The sequence below is a fragment of the Alligator sinensis genome, unplaced genomic scaffold, assembly GCF_000455745.1.
Source record: "Alligator sinensis unplaced genomic scaffold, ASM45574v1 scaffold373_1, whole genome shotgun sequence".
NCBI lineage: Eukaryota > Metazoa > Chordata > Crocodylia > Alligatoridae > Alligator > Alligator sinensis.
Genome location: NW_005841990.1, coordinates 2,347,990 through 2,358,453, shown reverse-complemented (window position 1 = coordinate 2,358,453; position 10,464 = coordinate 2,347,990). Strand labels below are relative to the sequence as shown.

The window sequence follows — 10,464 nt, the reverse complement described above, 5'->3', positions numbered from 1 at the left end:
GTGGTGGGGGCAGGGCTGAGGGTAGGGGAGAGAGGGGTGCCAGGGAGGGGGCAGAAAAAAACAGCCCTAGGGTTGGGGCCAGTAGCTGGGCTTTCCCAGCCCTGGGCCTGTGCTGGGAACAGTACAGAAATCCAGTTAAATTGGTCTCACTAAGTCTGAGCTAAGTTACATTACCTGGAAAGTACACTTAACTCAGATCACTGTTGTTTTAACTTTCACTATGACTGGGGACAGAGCACTGATCCAGCAGCTTTTTATTATGAATTCTGAATGGCTGGAAATCATTCCAGGTACATACCTGGAAAACTGGTTGATTCATCACAATGATATTTCCACTGTTGTGATTCACCAAGAACCTCCTTGTTAGTTACAGGACCAGTATTTAAGGCGAAAATAAAAAGGCAAGATGTTTTTATGCTGTTATGTGCATTTCCTTAATGAAAAGATTAAAAAAAAGACAAAAAAAGGACAACCTGAGTACAATGCTAAATATGCAGAAAATATTTGATACATTTTATATTACTGCAACATCAATGCTATCATTTTTCTCAGGCAGCAGTTTTTCTATATCCTTACATAAACCTGGAGTATGTCCAGATAAACATATTTCTTCCTGCAGTCTCATTTTTCAGACTATTTCACTAGAGTCGGCCCAGTACATCAAATGCTGTATGACCTAGTAATTTCTCTTCATGATACTTTTCTGGGAATACAGGGGCTTACACAAATAGTGCTTTTATGCCATACTTCTACTCTCTTGCTGCACTTTCAATTGAACTGAATGAGAATGCTATTTCGTTTTGGTAGTGAGTAGAAAAAAAGAAACCAGTTGATTGAAGGGATACTGCAGCATAAAGGACAAGGAAGTCTATCAGGAAAGTCAAAGGGAACCTTACGGTGGAATAAAAGCCTAGTCTGAAGGAAAGATTATTTTTTCTTTAAGAAATTCTAATCACCGTGGTCAAAATATGAACATGCCAGAAAATCTATGAACTTTGAAAATATTTGCAAAGAAACACTATTTTTCATATGGAATCAACATACTATCCCTGTCAATACCAATATTGAGCCATCTCATGTTTACAGATATTTATTCTTTAGCAAGGTAGGATAGGAGGACAACCAATTGTAAAGTTCTGAAATTAAGATTTCAAACAAAGGAGAACATTATTTTTTTAGATAAGCTTCACAAAAATACACCACATTTTATAACCAACTTCAGGTACAAACCCTTGTATGATTCACAAGTGTCAGAAGCTGTTCAGGATATTCCAAATATGCAAGCTAAGACTACACACTCTTTAATAGGAGTTCAATAAATTTCCTCCAAATACAGTTTTGATAAGGATTCAACCCTCTACCTCTCCCTCAATCTTGCAGTAAGCCTCCATAATTTAATGTGAAGTTGGTTTTTAATTGAGGTAAAGTATTGAGATCCTATCATCATTATTGACAGCCTCAAATGGGAAGTTTTTGATGAAATAACAACATTTACAAGGTTGAGTTCAGTTGAAGACTAGCTCACCAGATTTTATGGTACAGTATAGTGTTAGTCTATGACTCTATGTGGTTATTGCATACCATATGTAAAGATGATGATTGAATTAATTACTTTTACAGAAGTGTTTGGAACCTTGATGGCACATTGATTAGGTAATATGCTAAAACTATTGAACAACATCATAGTTGACATACTTTGTAATCCAATTCTCAAAGCAGCAATTCCAACATTCGCCTCAAAAAATTACAGTCATTTAGCCAGACCTTTGAAATAATGCCTAACTGTACCACCTCACATCACTTTTTGAAAGGTTGTAAAACTATATTAGCATTTCTTAGTTCAAAATGATTACAGGGAAATATAATATGACTTCCCCAATATGACCTCTCATTAAATTAATCATGGTCTTATAACATAAAGGCCTTGTTACGTGTTGCACTTTGAGCTGCTCAAATGTTGATTGGTGTTAGTTTTAGCTTGCATTTGAAGCAGTCACACCTTAAAGCTGAAAATCTTCTCTAACTGTCCCCCACCTACACAGCTGACTTGCCACTAGAGTGCTGGTGGGCAGCGGCCTGACTGGGAGCTACAGCTGTGAATTGCCACAATAGGGTTGGTGAGCCAGGACAGACTTCTATCCCTGCTCTAGGTGAGAGATGGGGTGGGGGGCATGAAGCTGGGAGGCAGAGAGTTAATGGGATGGGGTGGGTAATGAAATTGGAAGTGGAAAGGAAATGGGGGGTGAGGAAAGGGTGGTGCAATGAAGGAAGTCAGCTACTAAAGTTTAAAATAAAAAAGTAGTTAAAATAATTTTAAAAGAAATAAAGAGGAAGTAAATTAAAGGAGGTCTCATGATTTAATAAACTGCGAGTTGGAATTGGAGTGCAGGAGGTGTTGGTCATGCTTCCTGGGGTAGATGAGAGGTGGAAGCAGTGATAAAAGGCAATTTTAGGGGGGCTACTGCCCCTGCCCTCAGAAGGAAGCTCCAGCTCATGGGGACCCGATCTGGGCCTCTACCTTGTTTCCCCACACTCCGTTCCTCTCTAGGTCCCACCCTAAGACCCATCCATGCTCTGTGAGCTGGCTAGCTGACATGTGCTCTTCAGGCTGCTTACAGGGGTTGCTCCCCTAGGGTGGAAAAATTACACCCCTGGGGGCTGGAGGGGGAGTTGGCTTAGTGCTAGTACTGCCTCTTGGGCAGTAGAGTTCAAAGACTGAAAAATTTGTCTACACAGAACAGGAGGGGAGGGGGGGGGGATGGGAAAACACTGCATTGTGGGATGCTAGAGAACTGCAATTTCTGGCCAGCTCTTCTGTAGGGAGTGACCACACATTTACAGAACATGAGCTAAGTAACATGGATAAGAGAAAAACCTGCCCTGGAATTGTATAACTTCAAGCTGACTAATGTGTGCTTAGAAGTGGTTCAAGGTATTGATATATGGACAATCCAGGTGCTAAAAGCTCAAGGAGTCATCTAAAATTAAATGTATAAACAAGATCCTCAGAATCTCCATCTAATGATACCAGGCAGAAGTCATATTAGACTACCTAGGTGGTGGCAACAGGGGCTCAAGTACTGCACATAGCTGTCTGTTATGTGGTAGGCAGAGTCCCCACACATTCCCACTGTAAAATGTCTCTGGGTGAATTCTGAAATTGCCTTGAAGAAGCCCAGCTGGATCCCAGTTGGGGAGTGAGAGAATGTGAGTGAAGGATACTGCCACTTTCCTGGGCTCTTCATCATTGCAACAGCTTGTGTATGCCCCTTCCAGGGGCAGGAAGTCAGCTAGGGTCAAAGGATCCCAGCAAGGTAGATGTCCAAACGTTTCTAAGAAGAGTCCAGAGTAGGTGCTTTTACCACCTCTGGAGGGAGTCTATTCTAGGCCTTGGGGGCTCAGACACTAAAGAAGTTTTTCCTCATGTCCAGCCTGAAATGGTCTTGGAGGAGTTTGGGACCATTTGACTTTGTTATCCCTTGGACCGCTCTGGTGAACAGATGTTCCCCCAGATCCTGATGTCTACACTATTTATATACTTATAGGCAGCCACCAGGTCCCTCCTGAGCCTGTGCTTTTCCAGGCTGAAGAGTCCCATGGCTCTCAGTCTTATCATAGGGCCTGTTCTCCTGCCCTCCGATCATGTGCATGACTCTCCTCTAGACTCTCTCAAACTTTTCCACATCATTTTTAAATTGTGGAGCTGAGAATTGGATGCAGTACTCCAGCTGCAGCCTCACCAAGGTTGAGTACAGCAGGAGGATGACATTCTGTGATTTGCTTGAGAAGCATCTATGGATGCAAGCCAGAGTTTCGCTCACTCTACCAGCTGCAACATTGCACTGGTGGCTCATATTCATCTTGTGGTCAATCATGACCCCCCAAGTCCCTTTCAGCCATGGTACTAGCAAGCATAGTACTGCTGAGCCTATAAGCGTGCTGCGGATTCCCCCCCCTCCCTCCAAGGTGGAGTACCTTGCATTTCTCAGTGTTGAATGTCATCAGGTTTTTTTCTCCCCATTTTCTGAGCCTGTTGAGGTTAGCCTGGATCACTAGCCTATCCTCAGGTGTGGATGCTTTACCCCAAAGTTTGGCGTCATTGGCGAACTTGTCCTGTCCGCTTCTGACACCAATGTCTAAATCGTTAATAAAGATGTTAAAGAGTATAGGCCCAGGGACAGAGCCTTGGGGGGACCCCACTAGTCACAGTGCACCACGATGATTTACTTCCGTTGATTACCACTCTCTGGTTCCGGCCTCAGAGCCAATTCCCCAGCCATCAGACTGTGATGTAGCCAAGGTTGCAGCTGGCCAATTTTTCTATGAGATCATGGGACACCAGATCAAAGGCTTTTTTAAAGACAAGACATACGGCGTCAGTCTCTTCTCCCTTGTCAAGGGGATATGTCACCTGGTTGTAGAAGGAGATGAGATTGGTCAGTCAAGACCTACCCGCAACAAACCCATGCTGGCTATCCCTCAGGATGTTGCCATCAGCCAGTTTGTCAAGACTGGTCTCTTTGATGATTTTTTTCCAAGATCTTCCCCAAGGTAGAGGTCAGGCTGATAGGCCTGTAGTTCCCTGGGTCTACTTTCCTCCCCTTCTTGAAAACAGGTACCACATTAACTTTCTTCCAATCTTCGGCCACTTCACCTGAGCACCATGAGTTCTCAAAAGATCCATGCCAGTGGCTGAGCTATGATGCTTGTCAGCTCTTTAAGTACCCTGGGGTGTAAACTGTCCAGGCCAGCTGATTTAAAGGTGTCCAGCCTCTCAAGGTGTCCCTTTAAATGGTCTACAGTGATGTAGGGTAGAAATTAATAAAAACAAAGGAAATGGGATTCATTGCTGATTCATCCGAGTGATTTACTGGCATCTGTCATCAGCAATTTGATGTCATTGATGGGTCTTGAGGTGACTTAAGAAGAGTCCAATCCTTGAGCCACAGACCCAAACACAGAAGTTGCAGGTCTTTCCTCAGTTTTCTTTATAAGCTTCTTCTAGTTTATGAGGGCATAAATACTCTGGCAATCTTGAAATTAGGATTGTACAAACTAAGAAACCATGAACAAGCATTTTTTCACACATACATTCACCCATCCACCTTCACAGACCCCCTCCATTTGTTTCTAAACTGTTGGACATCGTGAAGAAAAGGGAGATGCTGTGTATCATCCTTATTTAAAGATCAAAGCTAGGAGATCCTGTAGAGTCGAGGTCGATTTGGATTTGGTAGAAATACTTGTCTCACTACCTCCAGTCCAAGCAAACCAGCATGCCTATTTAGACAAGACAGCAATATCTAATAGTGATTTAAAATAAAGGAGAGCAGGTGGCAGTAAAAATACTTAAGAATTACTTACAAAGTCTTAAAAAGGAAAGTTAGGTGTTGAGTTCTGAAACTATACACAAAATATATTAAATCTGAAACAATTTTAGTCCTCCTGCCTTGGCTCAGAAAGGTTCAGTGTTCTTTCATTTGGCAAGTCTGCTATCAATATCCCACAAGAATCCCTTGGCTAATGTCCCGATTGTAGTCGCATGCAAAACACATTGTAGACCACTGCTTAAATTTGCTTTACAGAGCTTTAATCACATGTATGCTAAGACCCGTTTCCATTGCAACCAAGTCAAAGGGTCTGAGCATATACGAGAGCGTGTTCATACTACTCAGTCTTCCCCTACAATAAACAGATAGTTAAAAAGTAGTACAACTGATGTCATGCTGTTAACTGAACTAACAGAATGTGCCTTATGGCTGATAATGAGGTTTTGTTTGCTGAAAGTTTCATGGTAACCAAGGTAATCCTAAAGTACAAAGAGTTCATAATTCACAAGGGTGTATATTGCAAAAACAAAAGGCAAACCACAACATATATGTTACATTTCAAGCTTTAAACCACAAAATGATGTAATAAGAGTTCTTGAAGTGTTATCTGACTCTAGACCTAACAATCAGCATGAGTATGTATTTATTATCTTTTATTCTGGAAAGCATTTAAGGACTAGAAAAAATTGCTGACAGACCCAAATACCTCCTTTTTGTAGGAAAAAAACCCCAAAAACAACAGGCTGCTGAACAAACTTGGTTCACAAGAAATTTTGAAGATTGCCTCAATATGTCTGACAAACTGCATTTTAAAAGTTTACATCATTTTACTTATGTGAATAACCTGCTGAATTGATGCATTATACATATGGATGCTAGTTAGCGTTTGTAGCCAAAATACCACCATATTGTCTGTCAATTTGATTTTGCACTGGACTGATAATTGTCCAAATCAAGTAACACACAATAGAAAAGTTGATAAAACAAATACTTTTTCCCCTATAGATCACTTTGTAATTGAAAAATTAAGTACTCCTGAATATAAAAATGAATGAACAACAACTTGCTTTCTATCACTATTTGCATTAAACTAATCAAACAACAATGGAGCCAGTATTCATTTAAAACAGGATAATTTTTTAATATTATCTGTACATACCAGCTGCATTAGAATTTTGTTCCTAACGGCACCCCATGGCACAAGAAAACTAAGCTGGTACAATCCAAGTACTTAATACTAGAGTGAGGTAAGCAATAGGTTTCAAACATAATAGCTCATGATATTCTATCATCTTTCTATACTTAAAATGTAGATTCACTCCAGTGAAGTCTCAGGTTAAGTACAGACATTTGGAAGTGCTGAGGGGAGGTTAAATTGGTTGAAAATAGCTACCCAATATCAGGTACTTCAAGATGGGGGGAGGGGGGGGGCTAACATGGGAGATGAGCGACGGGGTGCAGTCAAGCAGGATGGCAAGGATTGAGGGTCTGCTGGAGGTGGTGGGGCAGAAAAAAATCTGTGGGTGGGGTAAAGGGCAGGCATTATTTGTGGAAGTGACTGGGGGATCAGAGAGGCAGATGCAATCCACAGGAGATTGCTGGGGTCCAGGAGAGTTTGGCAGGATCAAGGAGACTGACAGGGTCTGCAGTAGGGCTTGCAGGGACCAGGGGCTATTTTTAGCCCCCCTCCCACCAACAACCTCCTGGCAAACCTACACTACCATCCCTCCTGCCCCTCCCCCACACCAGACTTGCTCAGCTCCAGCAGTGGCAGCACCTGGAGCAGCTTGCAGGATAGGGTTTAGGGGGACTGGCTGGTCTGGGAGCAGTGAGGTAAGGGGCTTGGGGACAAAAAGTAGACCAGTATGCAGTTGGGGTGGGGGGGGGAAAAGAGGGTATTGCAAAGCACAGCCCCACGGCTGGGATTCGCAGTTAGGTTCTCCCAGCCCCAGGGCTGCACAGGGAAATTGTACAGTCCATGCCCTGGTTTGACCTAAAACTGAGTGATATCTACAATACTATATCGATCCCAGATTATCTAAAACTGGCTTCCACATTTTTTAGACCTGCTTGTTTATATGGAACTTCTGTCCAGTTACAGGGTTAGATTGATGTCTGGTCACTAAGACAGTGTCTGCAAGTGTTGGCACCAGGATGAGTTTATGTTGGGTGGCCATATTGAATCCGATGAACCTCTCTGAATGTCTGTACTTAGCCACAAGAATTACTTTATGTTTGTAATAACAACACAGAAAGCACAATGAAGCCTATAAGCTTCCTGGTATCAAAATACCAAATTAAAAGATGATTCAGCCCTTTCAATCTCTAAAATAAAACAAAATAAAATAGTTTCTTCAGCACATGAGCACTGAAAGTCTGATACTTCTTGCAAGAATAGGGACTTTTGCCCCTCAGAAAAAGTTTACAACCAAATGTTCTTAGTTCTAGTTGAATGAGAGCCAATTTATAGTTTTCTATCAAGGAAGCTTTCAGACCTTGTAGTTTCGCATTGCTTAGATGTGAGATTAGGTGACACTGGAAGAATTCCATGAAAGTTTATATTCCAGTTTATTTACTGGTTTATTCCAGATCACTCTGGAAACAGAGAAGAAGTGTATGCAATCCACTACAAATGAAGTTAAATAAATTATACTGATGAACCCTATATTGGAATCTGAAGTTTTCAAGGAATGTGCACAGCTTTATTAGCTATATATAGCCATAAGAAGGATGAAATGAAAGGCAGAAATATAATGGCAGCACTTCCTCAAACAGCAAAATCATTTTATCAATTGCTTTCATTTCCATCACCTCATTTTCCCCACTGAAATGAGTCTCAGGTGATAATATAACTTTGAACAGGGCTTTGAAGTACATGCATTGAAGTGAACTTTTTTAGGGTGAACTTGGATAACACAAAAATACATATACAATCTATTGCAGTTGAAAAGAATCAGGCTGGTATGGTTCAAATACATACTTGTTCAAACTGCAGTTCTGGAGATAATGAACCCCTTCTTAGATCAAATTAATTGTCTGGAAAAATAACAACTGAATTGCAAAAAGATTCTACATTTCTAGCATCTAACATGGCTCCTGGGCATATCATCTTGTAAATTTGGCTATTTTTAGCCCTGTAGGGACTTTAAAATGCTTTTAGAGAATGCTTCTAAACTCTAAGTGACTAGGCTAGTCATAATGGTTCTATCAAAAATAGAAATGATCACAGAAATAAGATATATAGGGAAGAAGATAGCCATGGAGAAATAACAGGAAGAAAGAGAGGCAGGAAGAAAGATAAGCTCCCCCCCCCCCTTTTTAATGAATAATTCCATAAAAAGTGAGATAGATAGTAAAGGGAAAGATATCAAGAGCAAGAAACATGATAGGAGAGGGAAAGGAAGAAAAAAATCCTCAATTTTACAGAGCACATAATCTGTTGGTGTGGAATATCCCAGCAGAGCCAATATAGGTTCATTCTGTTGCACGGTACTGCCTATTGAGGGAGCTCTCCAAGACCTCTTGAAGCAGCACAACAATTTGGTGGGACTGGAGGCAGGTTGAATCAAGGGTGTCACTAGATACAACACTATGCTTTAGCAATACCTTGAGCATAGAGACACCAGAAGAATTGATTATCAGCAGTAATCCTGCCTGCATACAGCTATGATTGCACCTCTTCATTCCCCAAGGATCTCCCTCAGGCACAGTAAGCTGTTTGGGTTGTACACTGGAGTCAATATTAGCTATCAGACTAGATAAGGTAATTCAGCTTTTTTCAGTTTAGGTTCACCAGCTCTAAATATTCTTTTACTAGATTTAAAGTATTTGATGAACACCTCAGACATGCACTTTCCCCCACACCCTCTTTTCACCCTTCTGCCATCAAAAGATGATAAAATAACAGAAACGCTTAAGTATTTATAGCCATACTAAAATTTTATTTTACTAATTTCAACTAACCATGTAGGCACTATCTTTCCAGTTCTGTTTGTTCTTAGCATGGTTCTGCCTTAAGCAGCCTCCTGATACTACAAAATGTTACATCACCCTTGCAAATAACCCTAGTCAGCATTTTTGACTCCATAAACAGTAGTCTGATTTATGGTTCTGAGTTTTTGTAGTTTGGTTCCCTCAAAGGATGTTATTTTATGCTTGTTTCTTTTTTCTGATATTCTTTCATAGTCAGTTTCATGTACCTTTTTATGAAGAAGGGGAAACTATGTTTTTAATAAATTATTGTTTAAGCTCCATTGTTGTAGGTGCTAAAAAGACAGGTCCCAGTCCTCTGTGCTGCTACCCTAAGCATTCTGGGATCTTCACAATGCCTTCTCAGATTACGCTCCCACCTGAAAAATTGGGGCCTTGGGAGAAACAAATCCAGGATCCTGGTGTCTTCTAGCCATGCCCCCAACTGGTATACCAGACCGGAGAAGAAACAGCTTAAAATTCTGTCATTCCACTCACTCCCCCCATCAAATTTTTGGCATGCAAAAGGGCCCACAAGTAATTTTGTCATCACTTTATTTCAGATCCTGTATTCATACAGCTCAGGAAAACCAAGAAGACCATATTAATATATTATAGGTGGCCCTCAACATCTACTAAGCCAGACAGCTCTAACCCAAAGATATAACTAACAAACATGTCACGGCGGGGTCCTGGAGGAGGGCCATGATCTCCTTAAGGCCCCCTCTCCGTGTCAAGTTGGCCCAAGGGCACCCTCTGTTTCTCGCCCACCACATCTTTGCTGTTAGATAAGGTTGGGAGGCTGCCTTATGCCCTCTCGGACACGTCTCTATGTTGACTCAGACCCCGTGGTTTTCCTGGACTCCTTGTGGGTCTTCTCCTGCAAATGGGTGCTTTGGGGCACCCTAGCCTTATGGGCTATGTGTGGCTCCAACCACCCCTGATACCACGCCCCAAGCCTCGCAGATGGAATCGATGTTGGTCTGTCTCTATCTCTCTCTTTCTACGTACACTGTCGCCCTCTCTCAGGGCTTTCTCTGCGCTGTCGCCCTCTCTCAGGGTTCTCTCAATACTGCCCCCTCTCTGGGGCTCGTTGTGCCCACACTTGGGCTTCTCAAATATTGCCCCCTTCCTGGGGCTCTCCGCGCCCACACCTGGGCTTCTC

General features: G+C 41.9%; 1 long non-coding RNA gene across 1 annotated transcript in view; it reads right to left on the bottom strand.

The window, feature by feature from the left end:
* The window catches only part of LOC106722060, a 20,885-nt gene extending 20,464 nt beyond the window's left edge, over positions 1-421 (bottom strand). Inside the window, exon 1 of the long non-coding RNA XR_003093517.1 lies at positions 299-421. This is a non-coding gene — a long non-coding RNA (uncharacterized LOC106722060). The remainder of the gene's footprint in view (positions 1-298) is intronic.
* Positions 422-10,464: the final 10,043 nt, after the last annotated feature.